This window comes from Frieseomelitta varia, unplaced genomic scaffold, assembly GCF_011392965.1.
Source record: "Frieseomelitta varia isolate USP_RPSP 00005682 unplaced genomic scaffold, Fvar_1.2 scaffold_437, whole genome shotgun sequence".
NCBI lineage: Eukaryota > Metazoa > Arthropoda > Insecta > Hymenoptera > Apidae > Frieseomelitta > Frieseomelitta varia.
The window spans coordinates 20,974-43,012 of NW_025110187.1; the positions used below are offsets into that span (position 1 = coordinate 20,974).

Here is a 22,039-nt window from a genome sequence, read left to right on the forward strand (position 1 = left end):
GCTAAAATATTCAAAAAAACAACATCTATAAAACTAAAATAATAAACGTAATGCAAAAATTTGCTCCTCAAATGTCATTGCTCAAAAGTTTAGTTTGAAATTGAAGAAATTCAATAATACTTCACATAAGAAAGAATCTGTAAAGTGTTGAAACAGTTGTATCATAAAGTGTACGTGCAATCTGTTTATGTACGAGCACAATGTATAGCTTTGTGAGAAAGAAAGATGGAAATTTTTTCTCTTATTACACACTTGGTAAGTATTATATAAACTTTACAAAATGAGTATATTACACTCCATATGAATTCACATACTGATAACATAGAGTGATCTCGTGGATGAATAGTACTTGGAAAATACCTAGTGGCGCGATGTCAGTTGAGTAAACTTCATAATTCATGACGAAGAGATGGCTAGTCATCGAACACGTGTACACTTGAAAATCCAGCTTCTATTAAGTATAGCAATGAATGAATAATGACGATTCATCCAATCTGTGTAAGAAAGTCAGGGACCGAGGATAAAGCAGTCCATCGTAATATTTTATGAACATGAAGATGCGCATAGGTACGTAGCTTGATCCGTCCGATGAATTTATCAACGACGAGAATAATCTGCATAATAACTTGAATTGCACTATTACTTGAAAAATTTGATGCACGTTAGCGTTTCAAAAGAAATAATAACTTACTTGAGTAAATGAAATATAAATATTTTATTTATGATGTCAAGTAGTAGAGATTTAGACTCTTCAGATAATTTAACTCCCTTATAATATTCACTCACGCTTATGGTATAAATTATTTGAAATTTGAATTTTAAATTTCAATTCTTTAAATTGAAGATTTAAACATCGAACATTAACAAATTGTATAAAACGTATCATCAACGTATAATCTAATCAATTAATATATTCATGTTTCCGAGAAGAATTAATTTCGAAGAGGAGGAGACTGCTTTAAACTTCCGAGAATACGCATTTAAAAATATTAGAAAATTTAATGTTAATTACACGTTACATTAGAGATTAAAGTTTAATTGCACCTCCGTTGTGTGTCGTTTATTTGTTACGTTTATTAACTCTGACGCTATCAATTCTAACGTACGTTCAATTTATCAACGCTTATTGACAACGTGACGGCCGGCAACGTAGCTACTTTATAAATGCATCATACTTAACGCCGGAAGCAGCAAAACACGCGCTACGAAGTTGATAGAAAGCCGAGATTAAAGGCAAACACTTAAATTCAAAACAGGGGAGGAATATATCGTAAGAAAGCTTTGCAGGAAATCTGCAAGGCAGTATGATTTAGCAAATTTTCGATGACCCGTCGCTGTGTGAGAAAGGTTTCGTGACGCAAAAAGCACGTAAAAATAAAAGGAGTCGAAAGAGAGGGGAAAAAGCGGGCGAACATGTTAAAACGTGATTTCCTGATCTCGCTGGTGGTTAAATTATCATGAAAATGAAAGCGTGAAAAATTAGGAAAAAAGCTTATGATATAATGAATAATTTTTATTTATATAGTATTTTACGAAAATTCAGCTCAGATCTCTAATGTATAAAATTTCTATAAAAAATTACAAATCAAACATTCAAACTACTACATTTTACGGAAAATTGTTCAAGTCTCTAAAAATACAGAGTCGTAAATCTATTAAATTTCTACAACTTTTTTACGGAGGGAAACATTTAAATCTCATAAAATTCACTGTCGTAAATCTACAAATTAATATATCAATCTTCGAAATGTAATCTATAAAATCCCGTGAAATATCACAGACTGATCATTTTTCTAACACTTTGTAAATAATAATTAATTCGCCACCCAGGAAGAAAACGCTTCGGACACTTCACACACGATCTGTGCAATATTTTACAATTTACGACGAATTTATTTGCTGACGAAGCGAGCGTCTCGTTACTTACGTTCACATGTCGGAATTTTACTAAACGAGTCCTCAATTCTTCACTCGAGTTGCCTGATCAAGAAAGATGATCGCTCGTCGTCCAATGAAAGCCGTTTTCCAGCGCGTGACTTCCGTCGGATTCGCGCCGACAGTGCTTCCATTGACAAATAGACAGTCGCACGCGCACGCTTCACACGAGTCAATATTCAACCTACGATCCTCGAGAATTTTTCTATCCCAATCTTGCTCTTGTTTCAATAAATATAAAAACAAGTTTCTTAAACTTTCTTTATACGTACAATGTATACTTACATTTAACAAATTTCAAACGTACGAAACAGGAAATGAATAGTTTTGGATCTTAACTAATCCGTTCCGTTTTATTCATCAGGTCGTTTCAAAGGATATAGGTTCTACTCTTTCCAGACGCGGCAATTGGAGCACAAAAATTCTTTCCCGACTTTTCGGAATTATTATCTCAACATTTTACGTAGCGGAAGACTGTTATTAAGTAATTGGCTCTCTTTGCTGATAACAAATAAAATAATAGCGTATTTCTATTACACACAATTTTAATTTCATTATTTAATAACAAATTTCAATTTTATTATTTTAATTTACAATTTTAATTTTATTTATTTTTAATTTTTATTCATAATTTTATTTACAATTTTAATTTTATTATTTTAATTGGCTTTCTTTGCTGATAACAAATAAAATAATGGCGTATTTCTATTACACACAATTTTAACTATTATTATTTAATAATAAATTTTAATTTTATTATTTTAATTTACAATTTTAATTTTATTTATTTTCAATTTTTATTTATAATTTTATTTTTAATTTTTATTTACAATTTCAATTTTATTATTCTAATTGGCTTTCTTTGCTGATAACAAATAAAATAATGGCGTATTTCTATTACACACAATTTTAACTATTATTATTTACATTATATCGTATCATGCATAACAATAGCATAGTTAAATTTCACCAATTTATTATTACAAAAACTAGTTTTATCACTGCGTAAAAAAATCAATCCAATCGCGTTATGACCCTTATGACTACCTGTACTGTGCCTGTGATAATTTAATTTACATCTGACATCAGAATGGAAGAGAGTCGCGTGTAATCGTACCGTCGAAAATGTACATACAAGCCGCTCGTGGCCAATACCGAAATTATAAGCAGACCGAACTATCCCATTTATCAGCGTCAATGGAGCCGTAAATTTCGCGGCTAACTGTTCTCACTTTACCATCTGGACAGGGCCGCGCGAGGGAAGCGCGTCCTATCCGCTCGTGCGACACGAACTAGCGCCGGCTAGCACGAGGATACGCGGCTGCAATCATCCACGATTTCAGGATCTTCGCTGACTGCGCCGCGTCAACTATCTCAGATTCACGCCGGATAGTCGCCGGTCGTGTTAAATGGCCAGCGCGACTATCTAGATCCAAAGTACCTATTTCTGCTAAAGGCAGAGTGGAGGAGAGTGAAGCTCGGCGGTGTGGGAGAGGGAAAAATGGTCGCCAACGCGATTCGAGTGGCGATTCTTCGGGGACGAAAAGCGAATTCCTGTCACACGACGGTTATCTATGCTGTATTACATTTCACGTGTTATTTATTGAGACAACGGCCATCGGAGGGAGGACTCTCTGCCGAGTTTCTTCGTGTCCGTGGCGTTGGCCGCGACATCCTGCGATATTAATATTCAATTTGCACAGGTCCCCTCGACCGATCTATCGGGAGATACACCATAGCGATTACGTGATTATTTACGACGATTGTTAGACTTACATTTTTCACTTCAACAGATGTCGAATATTCTCGACGATGAACGGTGAGAACCGTTCTTATCTGATATTACGCGAATAGTTTAATCAGGGACGTGACAATTGACAAGAGTGCGGTATGGACTTTAAATTTCTATGCTGTCGAGATATCGTATACGTTTGGAACGTAGAATTCAGGGTAAAGGTTAGGAGACTCCTGAATTTTCAGTTAATTTGTACATAATTTACTGTCAGGTTGAATATTTGGTTTAAGCAGGCGTATTCACGAAAGTATTCGAAAACTTTGATATTGTTTCATTGCGTAAATGTATGATGTTCCGACAATTCCTCTTATTGGGTACATTTATGTTTCTAGTAAATTTTAATAAAGTAAAGAACGATATTTGATTACAATATTCATTAAATGACACGTAAATATTCATAATCAAGCCTTACTGAGTTATATGCACACATTCGTAAATGATTGATGTTGTAGATTGTTTTATGGTCCTTTACAATGAAAATTTCATTGTAAAGGACCATTTTCATTTTTTCAGCGTGAGTTATATTGTGTGTAAACGACAGGGTGTCCCAGTTTTATAGAAAAGGGTTGACAATATACAAGGGGCTGACTGATATAATAGCGATAGACCTATTGTCCATGGCGGGTGTGTCATTGACTTTGTATTGTGGAAAGAAAAAATGGCACCAGAAAGAGTTAATGTTATAATGAAAACAAAAGACTATTAACATATTTTTTACACCTACACAGTGTGTATATATCCCTCTACTTTACTAAGATCTTACAAATGGAATTATGTATTGGTAATTATAAATGTCAAATAACAACCAAACAAATGATCTTACAAATCACCGTATCCATTAATTTTGCTAGATATATTCGACAAAGCACAGCGAAATTTTCCGTGCTACTATCAAAGAGAGTAAGGAGAATCGCGGTTTGCCATCAAGAGGGGCCGATGTAGTCCACCTTACGTAACCGCAAGACAAAAGGAGGGGCTCCTGGCCGGGCCAGAACGAAAATTACAAGGTGGCCCCGCTTTCCATGAAAATAAACGCCTCGGGTTCGTGACAACGTTGCAAAGAGAATACACATTTCGCCGGTCACCTTCGGGGGTTACGTTTCACCATTCGCCGATCGGTCCTCGCGGGTTCTGTAATCACTCGAACGTAACCGTTCACGTGGCCAAATAAGTGTTTACCGTGATTCAACGGCCTAGCCCCGGAGATTTCGCCGCATCTATACCATTATCAGCATATTTCAGAAGCTCCTCCTTAAGGACCTTGGAGGCCCGTGCCCCATAATAACACGAAACCGGCTACGTCCAGTCGATGGTTTGCTCTTGCTCGCTCACACCTACATCGTGCATGCTCTCTCTCCCTCTCTCTCTCTCTCTCTCTCTCTCTCTTTCTCTCTTCGCGCACACCGAGGTCTAAATGAATGCAGTCGTTTATAGCTACTGGATACAAAGATTACCCCGAAGGTAATCCTGATCGTACGCAGCTCTCGAAAGGATCCCCCCTCTGGCTAGATTACTCCTGGAGCAGTTGCTTCTTCTTTTTCCTCTGTTTCTTTCTTCCTTTTTCTCCTTTCTTTTTTTCTTCGTTTCTTCTTCTTCGTTATACCTCCTGCGCTGACGCGAGGCAGTGGTATAGGCTGCGTTTTTATACGGCATCGAAAATACGTGGCCGATCCATCCGTGAGTTGTAGACTACACCAGGCCAGGAAAGTAACGGGGATGGGAGACACTTTTTTTCGAAACCGGTGGAGGTTTGAGGATAATTGGAAACTTGGAGAAGCGTGTTTGAACTTCCTCTTTCTCTTTGGTACGAATGTGACTTCAAGATTCTACGTTTCTTCTTGAACTTTTCGTGGCAAAGATCTAGTGTCTGGATCAAAGTGATCAATGAGATTGTAAGATACTGAGTGCTCGACGCCAATGATGTAGTTTGAGGCATTTCGAATTGCCACGAATCAATATTTTATAGCGAAAGATTCGAGTCACCTTGAACATGACTCGGAGCTTAAAACTTTTGATGAATCCGAAGTCTTCGATCTTTAAGGAATTTGTATGAAAAATTATTTGTGAAAATTGATTGATTCCGTTTCGATTACTCCGACAATTCTAGCGTTCCAAGGTGACCGTAATCACGAAAGAAAAAAAAAGAATAAGAAAAAAACAATGGAAACTTCCCCAATCTCCAAACGATCTACAAATCTATCGTAGAAACGTGCCGTCATCCAACTGCAAAACGCACCTAACACGCGAGAATCCAGGGAAGATCAATGGCTGGCACTATCCTTTACAAATACAAAACAAGCCGGATCCGTATCCCTCGGACGACCTCGAGAGTTCCACCGAAAAAAATCTATGTGGATCGGCTAAAAGTTAATTCCGCACCAATGTGCGTGTCATTCCGTCTCTCTCCTCCTTCCTCCGTCTCGTCCTTCTCTCGTTCTTTCGTCGTTAGGTTCAGCCTCCAGCAGCGGAGGCCTATCTATTCGCTGAGGAGAGCAGACGAGAGAGGAAGCAACCGATTAAGTTTTTGTTCCCTTGAGAATTAGAGGTCGAGAGAGGCTGACTATCTCCGTTCGTTCTCTCCTGCCCTCTTTCTCTTTCTGACGGTGCAAAGGATTGAGAAAGGGCTAGAAGAAGAAGGAAAGAAGGCCGAGGAGGAAGATGAGAGGAAAAGAGCGGGACCGTCCATCGGATGGACCAATTCGTGCACCTGTTCCACTCTCTCTCGGCCCGCTCGATTCCATAAAACGTTAACTAGCGTGGTCGTCACGGAACCCAGACGAGGGTCCAGGCCTCGACCGACTCTCCGGCCTTTGTTCTTCTTCTCCTGCAGAGGCTAGCTGAGACCCGTTCTTCCTCCTTTCTTCCCCCATCGCTCGATCGATTGTACCGTGTTCATTACGGCCAGGGGGGGAATTACGTTAATCGCTACGTGGACGAGAAAACCGACCGATGAATGGCAAAAACCACCAGGCGCTTTGTACTGCGCGCTTCATCAATGAACTTTCAGCGACTTTCAGCCTCGCAGTCGGCAGATCAAAGGGCCGATTAATATACTTCAGTAAATCACTGGTTACTTTGGTTACTTGATTACTTTAGTAAGTGTTCGAAGTGGTAAGTTCATTCGAAGCAGAATTGCAGAGACATTTGAAAGAATGGGAACGAGAACCAATGTCTCGATTCGTTAATCCATTAAGAGACGTGCCTCGGGGCCATGGATTTCAAACGGATATCAGTGATTCGAGATTTGTGTAAATCACTTTTTTAATTCGAGATGTTTGCGATTTCAACGTGCATAGGAAAATCACAAGATTCACACGTATTTGTTTCATGTTTTCTCTATATAGGTGCACGTGGAACGTCTCACTTTCATGAAATATGATTCCCCGCGCCGCGGGGACTTAACTTACATAGAATTACATTCAAATATTTACTCGTGCCGCCGGTAATTAATCAGAGGAGAAGAAGCTGACGGAGAAAGGGACGGGGCAGTAATCGATTTACCTTTTTAAATTGTTCTGACGTATACATACAGTTAACCACGAGGCCGCGGAACTGCATTTCCACTGAATGAACATTTCTATGCGGCCTTTTATCAGGCATTAGACGTATTACGTGTTTCGATAAATCATTCCCTTCCGCTTGAAACGCACCCCGATAGGACAGTCACTCCTCTTGGAGTTTGCGAATGCGCGCACAGCCGTACACGTCAGCATAGTACGGTGTATTTTTTCTATCTTTTCGCTGCCACGCACCACGATGTAGAAAAGATAGCGGTTTTGTTCTTATTATTACACGGAAGTAGGAATCACACTTTAAACTCTCTCTCTTTCTCTCTCTTTCTCTAGATTCTTGGACGCTGGTATATCTGATAATTCGAAATCGGAGTTGAAAGAGTATGTTTTTTCTCGTTTAACCAAAAATATGAAAATCAAGCACGAGTGGACGAAAATATTTGAACACTCGGTCAAAAAATGGAAGGACATTTGAGAGGTATTGCAATTTCGTAAAAAGGAATTATACAACGATCCACTTGGACTCATTTGAAAGCGTGAGGTCTTCATTCTGACAGAGATGCTTCTACGTTATGCGGCATTCTCTCTTCCTTGAAAAGTAATCCGCTTTTCATTCACAAAATGTGCAATTGCATAATTGTATTTTTCGTTTTTAGTAATGCGTTCGCAAGAATTCAAATATACGCCCTTAGTTTCCCTTGAGGAAGCGATTACAGAATATCGTGTCATTTTAGTATGTGACTACCGTACCTTAAAAATTATCTAACACACCTGTGTTCGGTTTTTTTCCTCCTTTTTTCGTCTATTACCAAGCTATATTACGCGACTTTTTCCGATACTCCGCACCGTATTCAAGTTACGTGCGATTGGCTCAGAGCTCATATACACACACTTCTAATAATTTCTCGTCTCACCGCGTTTCCCCCTGCGGCCATCCTCATTTCCGCCTCGCCTATCATACGAAATCACTTTCCTGAGACTGCCCACTTAGCTGGATTAAGGAAACTAGTCGAGTAGCCCTCGGCAGGCATCAGATATCGTCTAACTACATCCTGTGGCTCTTCTTACTTTAATAAATGCTCTCGAATGCTGATGAATGGTTACCTTGCGATTGTAAGCCTGAATACGACACGCTTTCTATCGATCGTTTGTCGATTATTTATTTATTTTCATATTGAATTATTTATGTGATTTATCACTCGAGATAAGTCGATGTAATTGAAGGGAGATGATTTTTCGATCAAGATTGAAGTAAGAATTGAGTCGTTCAGAAGCCACACTGACCCATAAATTACTTATTTAATTATTTTTGTCACAGTTGCTGAGTAAAGGGCATCATCCTTTTTAAAAATTTGTAAATTTTATTCAAAAAAGAAATTAGTTCTTTGAAACCGTGGTAACTTTATTATTTTGTCAGATTTGTGAATAAAATTTTAGATAAATTAATTTATAGATATTAGTTTAGTTACATATTTATTTACATTTTGTTGTATTCCAATTGATAGACGTTGTCAAAATGTTACCCTTCCCCCCCAAAATAAGAAAGAAAGAAATGGAAAGAAATCAAATATTTTATTCTTCATCGATCCAGCTGGAATTAGTCTTCGAATTCGAGAAGAATCGCGAGAAATGAAAACGACGTCGAGAAAGCGTCTGACAATTAATAGTTCGCCATTGACAATTTTGGAGGGAATTATTTTAATTTCCATCGTCTCGCAGCTCTGTAAATAGCACGATCGAATAGAGAGATAACGTAATGCAGGCAGCGGCGGCGAAACGGAATGCGTTTTACGCCAGATAGATAATCGACTCACTCGGCATGTCGGTGATATATTTTTCCCAACTGCCCAGAATAGATAACGTCGCGTTCGAACGGTACACACAGGTGTACGGTCTTTGATCTTTCGCTGACTTTAATTGCATGCAAATACGCTCCACTTCTAACGCAAATCACTTTTTTTTCAGGGTGGAACAACCGAACACGTTTACGCAGGTTGAATTACGCGAACGCACGCGCTGCGCGTAAATATATCCTTGGCATCATTTCCTACGCCTAATCGTAAAAGTTCTTTCAAATTGTCCGCGAATAGACGGATAATCGTTTGATAATTCGAAATAAAAATCGATTCTTTTAGACTGCAAAAATAATTTTACACGGAGGGTGAAACACCGAGATTTGACACGAGATTCCAACTCGTCTTCATTCTAAAACTATTAAATATCCGTTTTCGACCAATTAACTCTATTACGAATCTCAATCTTACACATTAGTTTAGTAAAAGAAAAGAAAAGAAGATATGTAATACTTTAAAAAAATATTACAAAACGAATCTCATATCAGGTATTCAGATTTATTCAATTAAATCTCGGTTCTTTAAAATGAAAGTTTGCCAATAACAAATTGAAAGAAGAAAGAAAAAAGAGAATCCTGTGTTCGACGAACTATGATAATCAAGAAAATATTACTAATGAATCGTTATTACACATTCTGTTAAACTTCTTACAGCAGGACATTCGACGCCATATTTTCTCTTGAATTAATTTCATTTATAACCGGATATAAATCGAATCTTTTGTTAATATCAGATACGATACGGTTACGGTATGTCGGTAGAAATAAAAACAAAAAAAAAAAAATTCTTACAGCAAAAAGCTAACGTAATTATACGCAGCTATCGGTTATGAGGATATGATCCTTTTTTAAGTGACGCGTCTTTTCCTTCTCTCCTTCGTGATAATCAATTTGTAGACTCTATAAGCTTTCGGAAAAAGAAGATCCGAGCAAGATATTGCATCCTTTTTTCTCCACGATATCTGCCTCATGTCTATGCAAAATTAGCAGCGATCATAAGCACTCGCCTAGCCATTTATGTTCACCGGATGTTCTTAGCTTGAACAAACGATGTGATTTGTGATTAATGATCGGCATGCATCTTTTCTTTTCCCCTGTCGAGCTCCCTATTCTGTTATGTAATAGATAAATTTTTACGCATTTGCAGGAAATATTGGAGCACGAGATTGCACGGAGAATGCAATAGAATATATGGAGAAGTATACAAAATATTGTAACATTCAGTATCCAAACCAATTCGTCTTGTTAATTAATAATGATTTTCTAATTACAAAATTGATGAAAATAACAAAAGAGATCTTAAAACAACAATATCCTTCGATATAATCCTCTTGCATCTTTCATCTTTCTACAAATTTTTTTACTTCCCTCGAGAAAAATACATCCTTTAGTAATGGCAAGAAGCAAACTCCCTTAACAAGAGAGTTTTTCTGCGAATATTTTTGAGAAGATGATAGATAGTAAAAGTGGCGAAAGAACTGTTTTTCTATGTTCTATCTTCGTTGAATCAACTTCGAGACGTAAGAAGATTTCAAAGGAATTGCGAAAGCCGATGGACAAGATAGCAGAATACGGCGATAGATGCGAAGCGACAATGTGATGTAATAGATTCGCATTATTTTCTGTGTACTCGAGATTTAGGACAACGATAATGACAGAAGCGCTGAGTCGAGTTAAACAACGACGAGGGTGGCTGATGAACGATAATAGAGCGGGATGAAGATGTGCAAGCTCGATGTAAATACCTGGACCTTATTTTCTCGCGAAAATTAACGATAGTGAATTCGATAATGAATCGTTCTAATTAAGTTCAAGAAAAATTCTTCAACTCAAAGTTCTTACTCTTGACATTATTCACATTATCAATGTCTCTTTGTTTCTCCCTACGTTCATAAATATACACGTTTTATTGTTTCTCTTTCTTTTCATGGACAATATACGTCGTTTGTAACGACGTGACATACCCAGCAAAATCGAAATATAGAGTATAATTTTCGTCAATTTCTTTCGTACAAAGTTGAATCGTAATACAAACGCTATCAATTAAAATAGAAAACCGAATAAGATCGCAAGGGAAAGATATTAATATTTCGTCGTGTTCTCCAAATTTTATTGCGATTTTAAACCCTCAAAAATTTATCCTCCTTCCAACAAGCACGTAAGTCCGACATTCTACGATTCAATTACCGCGCGAGGTTGAAATCCTGACAGATAATATACAGACGTGCAGATGTTGTTCCACGGGCAATTGTTCGAATGCTATCGCGAGCCTCTGTATTTTTACGGAAATACACTCGTCACGGAACATTTGCGCGCCAACAACGTCTTCCTCCGGTTGGATCTCGACCGGATTAAAACGGATCATTCCGGATTATTTGAGCTGATCGAGAGGAGAACGAGATGGCTAATAACCGGTACCCTTGAAAACGAAATCTAAAAATCGAGATAAACAGAGGCGACTCGCAGCCGTTAAACGGATGGCTTCCTGGCTCGATGAAAGTCGATGCTTTCCTCCCCTGATCGAGAACTCGTCATGGTCCCTCGATTTTCGATCTTCGCCTTCCTCGCGGAGAGAATGTCTCGGCACTCCTCGTCTTCCGATGACACACTCTTCGAGTTTTATCGCCGAAGATGCATTTTAATTTATGATTTATAATTTATCGCGTCGCGTTCAATTACGCGTTCAGTTACGCTATCGGGATGCGTCGTTTCTCAGATGCTGAGCCGTTTATACACGTTTGTTACGATATTAATACCGGTCTCTAATGTCTATCAAAATGTTCCATTTATGAGTCATAAGTTGAAAGACTAGACTTAAATATAGAGTAAAATTAATTACAATAAGACTAAATAGACTTCTATATACACATAAGGCTAAAATTAATTACAATATTTTAATTACGAAAAAATAAAAAATTACAAAATTAAAATAAATATACAATCGTATTTCTGTCTGAACAGAAATCCATATTAATTTTGACAAAAACATCCGTATCTCTTCGACAATTGTAAAAGAAAAAGAAAAAAAATCTGAAATTCGTCAACAGAAAATTCTAATGTATCTTAGCTATTATAAAACAATTTTTATATTTATCACAATCGGTATAAAATCTTTAATCGACAGCCTTTTCACATCGGGTGACAGGTTGTTTTATTTCTTGCTTATTTTAACTTCACGTGAACAAATACCCGATATAACTTTTACGGCAAGTGTTCAAAAATACTCAAAAACACTAAAGTCTTCAAGTTGTAAAATACTACCGTATTTTCTTGAACATAAAATTAGAAATCTCAATTCGTCTCGCGTTTGAACGAGCGTTTGCTAATTATAAGCAGAAGGTTCGCAAGGAAAATCGAACCAATTCGATCGACAAATGAAATTTCGTTTTCATTTCTACTAGAAGCATTTGATTTATTCCTGCAATTGAAACTTCTTTCGCATAGAAAAGAAAAGAAAGGGAAACGTACGTATTAAAATAGAATACGGTCGACCAGGGTGACCACAGTCGCAGCGAAGAATGTGTTAACGTCGCCGTTAGAAATTTTAAATAACGTGACGACGTTAATGAAGTTGATTATGGCACCGCGATCACGGTTAGTAAACCCCATACTTGCAGCACTGATTGTGCGGCAGTACGATTTACAGTAGGCACAGCAGTTGCAGAGCGCATTCGTACCCTATACTTACGTATGTATATACTGACTCTATTGCAGTCCAAGTGCACGAGTTTCCATGCAAATCGAAAACATGAAAAATCCAGAAACAGATCACTTGTTACGAACTGCTATTAATCACCGATAGAAACCGGTTTCGACACTTGCTTTTCCACCGTGCTAGGCAGCTGGAAGAATTGTCCGCCAGCAAACGTAAGATAAGAGTTCCATCTATTATTTCTGACAGCGTTTTATTTCGTATCACGTAGTATATCGATCCTCGTGTATATATTGTACACATTGTTACAGATATCTTCGAAGAATTTCCCTCCTTTCTCTACTTTTGTCGACTTTAATCAAAACATCGGTAAGCAAAATGGCTCGTGATGATGGCATGCAACATAGATATAATCGATTACGAAAGTATTATATGTCGATTATATGAAACATTTTGAAATTTCATTAACATTCAGATGCTACAGTTACAGTGATCAAGTTTGAAATAAATATAAAATTACGAGATATTTAGTTAAAACAATTACAGTTTATATCAAAAAGCTTTTGAATATTCTAGGAACCATCTTTAAGATTTATAGTATACTTAACATGGTGTGTATTTGACTTTTATATTAAACATATGTTTGTAATAAATACCGCAAAACGTCTATGTACACCTTCGGATTGGTTTCTAATTTTACCAACGACAACCGTGTATCATTGAAACGTTAATGAAATTGGAAATGTTCTATGTAAAATATGTATTCGAATATTTTCGCGAGCTACTGTCAATTTTTCAAATATTAAACATAAATCACATAAATAAATGTGTCGTAGCAATTTTTCTAAGTTTCTAATCATCTATCACACGTACTTTCTTCGATTATCCAGGTGTTCGACGAGTCAGCTAAGATTCGAGTGATATTCTATATCACAGATAGAACCACAGATACTCAAATACCAAAGTTCGAAGATATTGACGCGATTATCACTCAAGAGACTGACGATCGTCGATCATTCGATATCAAACCAGTCATACACCTGTTGACCGAGACAGCCGAAAAACGTGGGGTCACGCACTATTTTTCTTTTTTCGACTAACGCACGCATTCCGTCAGATAAGACAGAGTCCAGTTTTCTCTGGCGAGTGCTGCGCCTGGCAGCGATGTGCCGCGCGTGTCCAATAGAATTCAAATTAGAAACATTCCTCCGAGGGATCGTGATGCACGAGGGCTGTGCTTGCACGCGCGGAGAACGCGAATTTTACGAGACGCGACAGATCACTGTGCGCTCGTGAATTCCAAACGTTTGGACGATAGTCTACGAGTCTGACCAATAGGTACCTCGCGATGGAACTTCGTCGAATTTTAACGGACTCGCGGACTCACTCTGACACTTTATGCATCAGGCCTGCTTTCAATACCCCGGGTTTGATTCAAGTTTCTCGACGTCGAGAGACGGGCACGTCTCTAATGAACTATCTTCTACGACTGAAGAAACTCGAATATTCTTCCAAATAATTTCTAGACTTTTCTGTGCGAAATCATGAAAGAAATTTGCATTGTTACATAGCGATATAAATTTGAAAAAAAGGAACAAACAGAACAAGATCCTGGCGTGGTTCGTGGTTTCAGTATTAATATTATTATTATTCTCAGAGAGCGTTGTTTTTCTCAAACATTTATACACACGTATAATTATGCAAAAATTTTAAAGAAATATAAAAAGATTGTTGAAGAAATATTTGAAAGCTTGCAACATCGTTAATAATCTCGATGGTGAATTATCAGAGGATTTGTCATCGTCGTGAAAGAAACCCTCGAAAGAATCCTCTAAACGTTGAAGAAGCATCTGAAAGCTCGCGACGAATGATCTTTGCTAGACGTCTCTTCGAGTTTCATTCAAAAATTCCCAATTCGTATTTGATCTTGTCTTTCGATTGCGCAATACGAGAAAAAGAAAAAGAAAATCCGTACGATTATACGGTGGGGACTTCCAACGTCGTACGAAAGCAATTTCACGCAAGATAAAGCGCAGCAACGCGCGCGGTTATACCGCGCGACGTGAAAAATCCAGTTTGGCAGACGCAAATAACAGTAACCGCCGGCTGAAATAGTAGGTACGTGTCCCGAAAAAACCACCACGGAAGCCGAAAGAAGTCAGGAGCCAACTCGAGGAAATACAATATCTCGATGTGTCGAGGAGGAGGCCCGCGTAAAACTCTCGCGAATGCGAGCACGTCTGACGACAGATAGAGAGAGAGATTCTTCTTGGCGATCGTTCGGCATTGTCATTTAACGTGCCTCGGATACGGAACTTCGACTCAAAGAACGCTGGTAAATCGACCGTGAAAACGAGTAATTCAAAACGATTAGCCGCGTGCGTGAAGCCCATGCGATTCAGGGTACGAAACGACGCGACGCACACAGGTTTGGAACTCTTCGAGATCCGAGACAGTTTTATTTTATCATTTTCTGTGCCATGCACGTCGAGGATTTTTTCAGTTTTAAGTATATTTAAATATAACCCATAATAAATTTATTAGTAATTTTATTTTTAGTCACTTTTATGCCAGTGATATCGTACCGACGAGTTCGAAAAGAAAGCGACGGGTTTGGTCACTCGTTATGGTCCGTGAACCTTCGCCGGAATGTGCATTCTAAATTCGAGGAACGATGCTTCCCTATACTTACGCGCGATATATTTTTCGCCTATTTTTTTTATTCAAATTTCATTTGCAGTTGATTTACTTTCTTTAAAAAAAAAAGGAAATACGGTACTATACTTTAACTTTAACCCATATTCGAACGTTGCCACGGTCTGAAGATGTTACGAAACGAAAATTACAATGAGAAACTAAGGAAACGTGAATATAGACGAATACCTACAACATCGAGGCGCAAACCGATTGTCGTTTCTCGATCGCAAGATTGATAATAAAATATGTTACCTTATCATCTCTTATAGTCGCAAGCAGGCTACAACATTAACACATCTCTGTACGAAGTGGAATCGGATCGACGCTCGAGAGAAAAACTGCTGCACTTCCAAGGCAGGAACTGAAACCAACAAGACGAACAAAGTTAAGAAAGAAAGGCGAAAGAAATTCATTTCTGTCGCGTGGTTCGCCGCGGGGGGATCAAGCAGAGGAAATCGCCGATAAACAAAGCGAAATTGTCAGAAAGTCCCACTGCCGGCGTCGATCGGTGGCTTCGATCTCTGCTTTGGTCACCGCCCGCATGACGCCGATTCAGCGCGACTTCTTCGAATAAACATCATAAAACGTCGTTCGTCGCGGACACGCGGCTGAATATATTCGAGACGGGCGAAAAATCGGCGAGGAGACGGGTTCGTGGAATCGCGGGAACGCGCGCGACGAGCCCAAATGGAACTTACTAAAGATAGGAGAGAGGAGATTGCGGGAAGGAAGACGCCCACGTGGCGCGATAGTAACGCGACGTCGGCTAGTGAGAGGGATTTTCATTCACCGCTGCTTGTGCCTCCTCTCTGCTTCGTCGTGGATCTTCGTGATCGATCCACGACACTCGCCGCTTCTCGATAAATCGCAATTTCGATCGTGCCATTTTTTCAGCGTTCCACAGCAGATTTTTCAGCAGTTGTTGGTTCGTTGCCAATTGCGTATTTACAGCGTTGAAATAGTCTGCGATCTGTTTCTAAGTTCTAGATAACAGCTGACATTCACGTTCCTCGAAAGTGACGGACAGACTGCGAAATATCTGTGCAAACTGATATTTTTGTGAATGTACACGCATGTAGCCTTCGTATTTATTGCCTTTGACGATCAATGTTAGAAACGATATATTCGTTTCTGACTTTCAACGAAAGATTTCTCATAGTAATCTCGACGTGTCTGGCCAAGAACGTCACGACGTAAAAAATTTGAAGATTGAACATTCGAAAAGCTTGAACAATTGTTAAACGAAAACTCCAATTCAAGAAGTACTTGTTTTTGATGATCGCAAAGCAAAATCAACAAATAGATAGCAGCCTATGTATACACGTATTCTTTTGTGAAAATTTTTTATAAAAATCTGTCACTTTACTTCCAATACCTTTCATCATTATTATCGTTTGTTATAGTTAAGAATAAAATGTCATTAGTGTTGAAACTAAGTCGAAGATTTAACATACATTTTCCGATTTTTGTATCCTCCTCAGCTCCGATTTCAACTTTATCAAACGTACGTATCTCCTTTAGATTTTTAATATTAGAGACAATTTTGACAAATAAGCAATATAAGTCCTGCACAAGCATAAAAATCTCTGACCTAAAGAATTTTCAAAATCTTCAAACTTAAATTTTTAAAATCATCACCTTAAAGAATTTAAAATTCAAATCCCGTAGATTTGTTTCTCTTTTCTCTCTTCTTTTTCAGGCAAAAACCATGATGACTCGTACCATGCGAGTGACTCGATATTACGAGACGAGGCGTTAAAGGAATTTTCATTCTGTCACGTGCGAGTGAGCTTAAAATGATTCGTCGTTTCGCACGGTTTCACGCTCGGATACATTCTCCGGCGTGTTTGCGGTTTTACGAGAGGATAAATTCGCGTAACGATCAATCGGTCGTTTTTCTAAATCGCACGGAATCTGATGATTTACGATGATTTTACGACCAGGAGGAATACAATAAATTTAAAGCCTTCGTCTTCCTATTCTTTCCCCCCCTCCCCGCGGAAACAGACGTCCGATGAATCACAATCATACACGGCAGATAAAACGTTGTACGTTTATGGTTTACCAATGTGTAAATTTCCCTTGTAGTCAGACGCCTATTTTGTTAACACTTCGGTGGTAACACTCTCGCGACAGCGCGGCTCGTTGTAAAATATGTAATATTGATTGCGTGTAAATTACAGTTTGAAAACAGTAAAGGCTTTTCATTTTGTCCGTCATTTGTCAATTGTAGTTAGTTTTTATAAACTTCTGGTCTTGCAACAGACATACGCGCGTGGAAATACGTTTGATAAAGCCGTTTCCGCGGTGATTTATGGCAGATTATATATCAGTTAGCTTCGTGATTTCACCATATTAACAACGATCGCTCAAACATTTCTGACCGATCACGACCATGCAATTTTCTTTTGCGTTTACACTTAATAGATGCACATCATGTGAATTTTTCTGGATCGAAGAGACGTTTTCACTCGTCTCGACATTTTGATGATCACTTTATCCGTATTACACAAGTATTCCTCTCGAGTACCTGATTGTTTGACGAGAATTAAAAAAATTCGAAATCGAAATTGACAGTTAACACCCTGTTATTTAACTTGAGAGCTGGGCGTCCATATATCTACATTTTGAATATTTTATTTTTACTCATTGCTTCGCTGTTGTATTATTCTCCAATTACCAATTATCGAACGATATCTCTTTATAACACAAGACTTAAAATTCTTATTAATGTCAATGCTAAGTAATTAACCTTCATTCTTTCAAAATTTCAAAACTCGATACCGTAAAACAAAAATTACCTCCAAATTAATTATCGATCAAAACTGGATACCTATATATTTTTATCACTCACCGTTTATTTCATCGAAACAACATTAGAAGAACATTCAAGACTCAGTTTCTACTTTTCAAATCATATACTCAAAAATGTATATTACATGTAATTATATGAATATAATTAATTATGAATCATATACATATATAAAAAGAATCAAAAATAAAGTCGTAAGATAATGCAATGTCTCTGGGTCTTCTGCGAAGCTAGGGCATTCAAATATTTTGGCAAACGAGGTGAAAAGAAAGAAAATGGAGGGAAAAATCGATAGAAATGACTTGTTCGTCCCGCGGTGCGCGGTTCTTCAAAGATCGGCAAGAAATCAAGTGAAATTCGTTCGGATGCGTGGTAAAACGCGCATGAAAGAGGAACGTCGCGTTCCATTATGGCGAGGCTGGCAATAAAAGTCCATCTACGCATCTGTCTTTCCTAGTTTTTCTTAACTCGGACAGTACCTCGGTACCGTCCATCTAAATTGATGATGCAGCGCCTTTCGCGTGGCACTGCACAAAGGATTCCACCTTGGCCTGCCTCGATTCACCTGATTCTGCGTTTCTGCGACCAGGATATCTCCCTTTCTCTCTCTTTCTCTCCTTCCTTTTGCGCCATTCGTCTTTCATTTTCTCTCATACTTTGTCGCAAACGTTGGAATGAAATGAATCGTGATTCTGTTCGCTTTTACACAAACAATTGCAAGACGCATGTGTGAGTGGAAGAACATGATTCGGCGTTCTTCGAAATTTTTCGCTAGAAAAAAAGAGTCGAGAGTTTTTTGCCAGTTCGTTTTTGAGGAAGTTGGATTTACCGTGACCATTCAAATTTTTTACAAATTTATCATGCTGTGACACTGCCTGACCAGCTATCATGTATACACACACGTATATTTATTTTTGATTTTAATTCAATTCAATTTGTTGAACACATACATGTGATGAAATATTTTCGACATGGAAATTTAATTTGAACTAATTTAGTTTGAACGCTATAGAACATTTTGATGAACAAGACACGATTATTGTGAAAATACTGTGAATTGGAAAATTTAGAACCAATCTGGGAAATTAGTAATAGTAGAATAATTAATATTGAAGATACTCTGAGTTACTTATTAATATAGTAAATAATTAATACATTGGAAAATTTAGAACCAATCTGGAAAGTTAGTAATAGTAGAATAAGTAGTATTGAAGATACTCTCAGTTACTTATTAATATAATAAATAATTAATACATTGGAAAATTTAGAACCAATCTGAAAAGTTAGTAATAGTAGAATAATTAGTATTGAAGATACTCTGAGTTACTTATTAATATAGTAAATAATTAATACATTGGAAAATTTAGAACCAATCTGGAAAGTTAGTAATAGTAGAATAATTAGTATTGAAGATACTCTGAGTTACTTATTAATATAGTAAATAATTAATAGATTGGAAAATTTAGAACCAATCTGGAAAGTTAGTAATAGTAGAATAATTAGTATTGAAGATACTCTGAGTTACTTATTAATATAGTAAATAATTAATACATCAAATCTGTATTATCTATACTACATTTAGATCTATACTACAAACAGATCGTTTCATATTATACCAATATCGTATCTCATTGTAAAATGAAATTTCAAAATATTTTGGACAATATTTCCACGAAGAATGTTCATAAATGCTATTTAAATATTGCGAACAATTCTTCATGCCACACGTTAAACTAAATTAATACAAATATCTAATTGTTTCGCTCCTAGAAAATCATACTTAACACGAACTTAAGAAAAAGAACTGTCCAACGAACTGCCAGAACTGTAAGAATCCTATCAGATCTACAAAATTAACAGCCACGAATTTTCCAACTGATCTTACGGCATCTAATTTTAAAATCACGTGAAATTAATCCAAAGGTATGCCTCTTCCAAACCAAGGAATCCCCATCACGCTAAATTACCAGCATGATCGAAATAATAAACCGACCATCACGCACCTATCATCTACTTTGGAAATCGGCCGTTCCGATTTTTCGTACAGCCGATCCGAACGATCCAGCAACGTGTGCTTTAAAATCACTTTAATTTTAATCGAACCGCGGCACGGTCGTCGTCAATTAACGTGCATTAAAGCCACGACCGGCAAGTGAGTGTTCATCCGGAGGGAAGGAGTTCATTCCACTTTAGCTGGATCGTGAGAGAGACAGAGACAGAGAGAGACAAACAGAGAGAGAGAGAGAGCAACGAAGACTAGATGCGTGTATGTAGCTTAGCGAGGGAAAGACAGCAAGCTCTCTCTCGTAGGTTTCAGAAGCCCTCGGGGCCCGGAGGCCGTCAGCCTGCAGGCTTAGAATTCGCATCGAGAGGCACATCACGTCTCCGTGGGGTCTTCGCGTTCCCTTTCCTTCTCTCAGCCTTCTGTCGTCTCTCTCTTCAGCTTCTTTAAGCTGTGTCCTCACAGACGGAGCCACATTGACGAACTTTTCTTCTTGTCGTCTCTTTGCGTTGCTGCGCAAGTTCGAAAATATTTCCAACAAGCGTTCTGTCCACGCTGAATGCCGTTCGATTTGAGGAACATCTGAGTTCTGTTTCAAAGCACACCCACAAGTACACCCTTTCTCAATGATCTCATCTCGTCGTCGTAAATACTACGAAAGTTTAGAGTATGTTATACGATTTCGAAACAAGCAACGACTCCTTCGACTGTATATAAATATTTTATTCATAATTCTACTGAGGCTAATTAACTATTCACTGGAAATGTAATTACAATATTAATGTCTATCGGGGAAATTGATTTTATCGATAAAGAAACGAAGACTCTTCGGCAGCTTTCGAACAAACGATAAAGGAAAAACACTCTTGCAGATGTACAACGTGTATTGTCACAATCAGTGGTAAAAGGAAAAAAAAAAAAAAATGAAAAGTGGGTTCGATCAAGGCTACACCGTTAGAAACTCAAAGGCGTACAACTTAGGAATACATATATCGAAGCATAGTGACTTGTTAACAGATTTCTCGAAACTTTGTACGTTGTCGAACACGGATTTACAATATCTACTTCAGGGAATCGATCTTGCTGTACATCGTATCCTAGTATTACAAAACCTGTACACTGTACATTCCGTTGCCACGTGCTTTTTCAAGTTTCCTTCATCGCGGCAAGAAACTACACCAGCAAAATTCCTTGTTCCTCTTCTCAAGAAACTGAAAAAAACACGAGCAAAAGCTTCCTCCTTGTTGCTCCAGCGAAGAGGCAGTTTTAGGTTCGTCCACCTTTCCTCCGCTGTTTCCCACTTCCTCCACCGGCCATCCTCGTCGCGTTAGGTCACACGGGTGAACGCCAAGGGTCGGTGCACAAAGCACGACCGTGTATACGCCGCCACTTTAGAATGAATTTTGTTTGCGTCCTTCGAATTGCATTCCTTCAAGCCCTGAGCCGTTTCCTGTCCGTGGTGTCCTCCAAGCAGCCTTGCGCCGCGTACCTTTTCCTTTTTCTCCCTTTCATCTAACTCTCCTCCTCCTTCTCCTCCCCCTTTCTCTTTGTCCAACACGATCCAGCGGCAGATACCGCGTTGATGAGAAGGCCAGCCGTGCTCGCCGTTTTATCATTCAATTTATCAATCATACCGCTAGTTTGTATTATTGGATTCGCCGTTTCGTGCGAGCTCGAAACACCGTTGTTCCTCGTGCGCAGTTACGATACATACGCGATATACGTGTGGTTAACCCTTCAACCTGTTCGGAAAATTTTCCTACATCCCTTTTTTTTTTTTTT

General features: G+C 38.2%; 1 long non-coding RNA gene across 1 annotated transcript in view; it reads right to left on the minus strand.

The window, feature by feature from the left end:
- The window catches only part of LOC122532136, an 80,072-nt gene that overhangs the window by 19,218 nt on the left and 38,815 nt on the right, over positions 1-22,039 (minus strand). Inside the window, exon 2 of the long non-coding RNA XR_006307456.1 lies at positions 15,696-15,804. This is a non-coding gene — a long non-coding RNA (uncharacterized LOC122532136). The remainder of the gene's footprint in view (positions 1-15,695; positions 15,805-22,039) is intronic.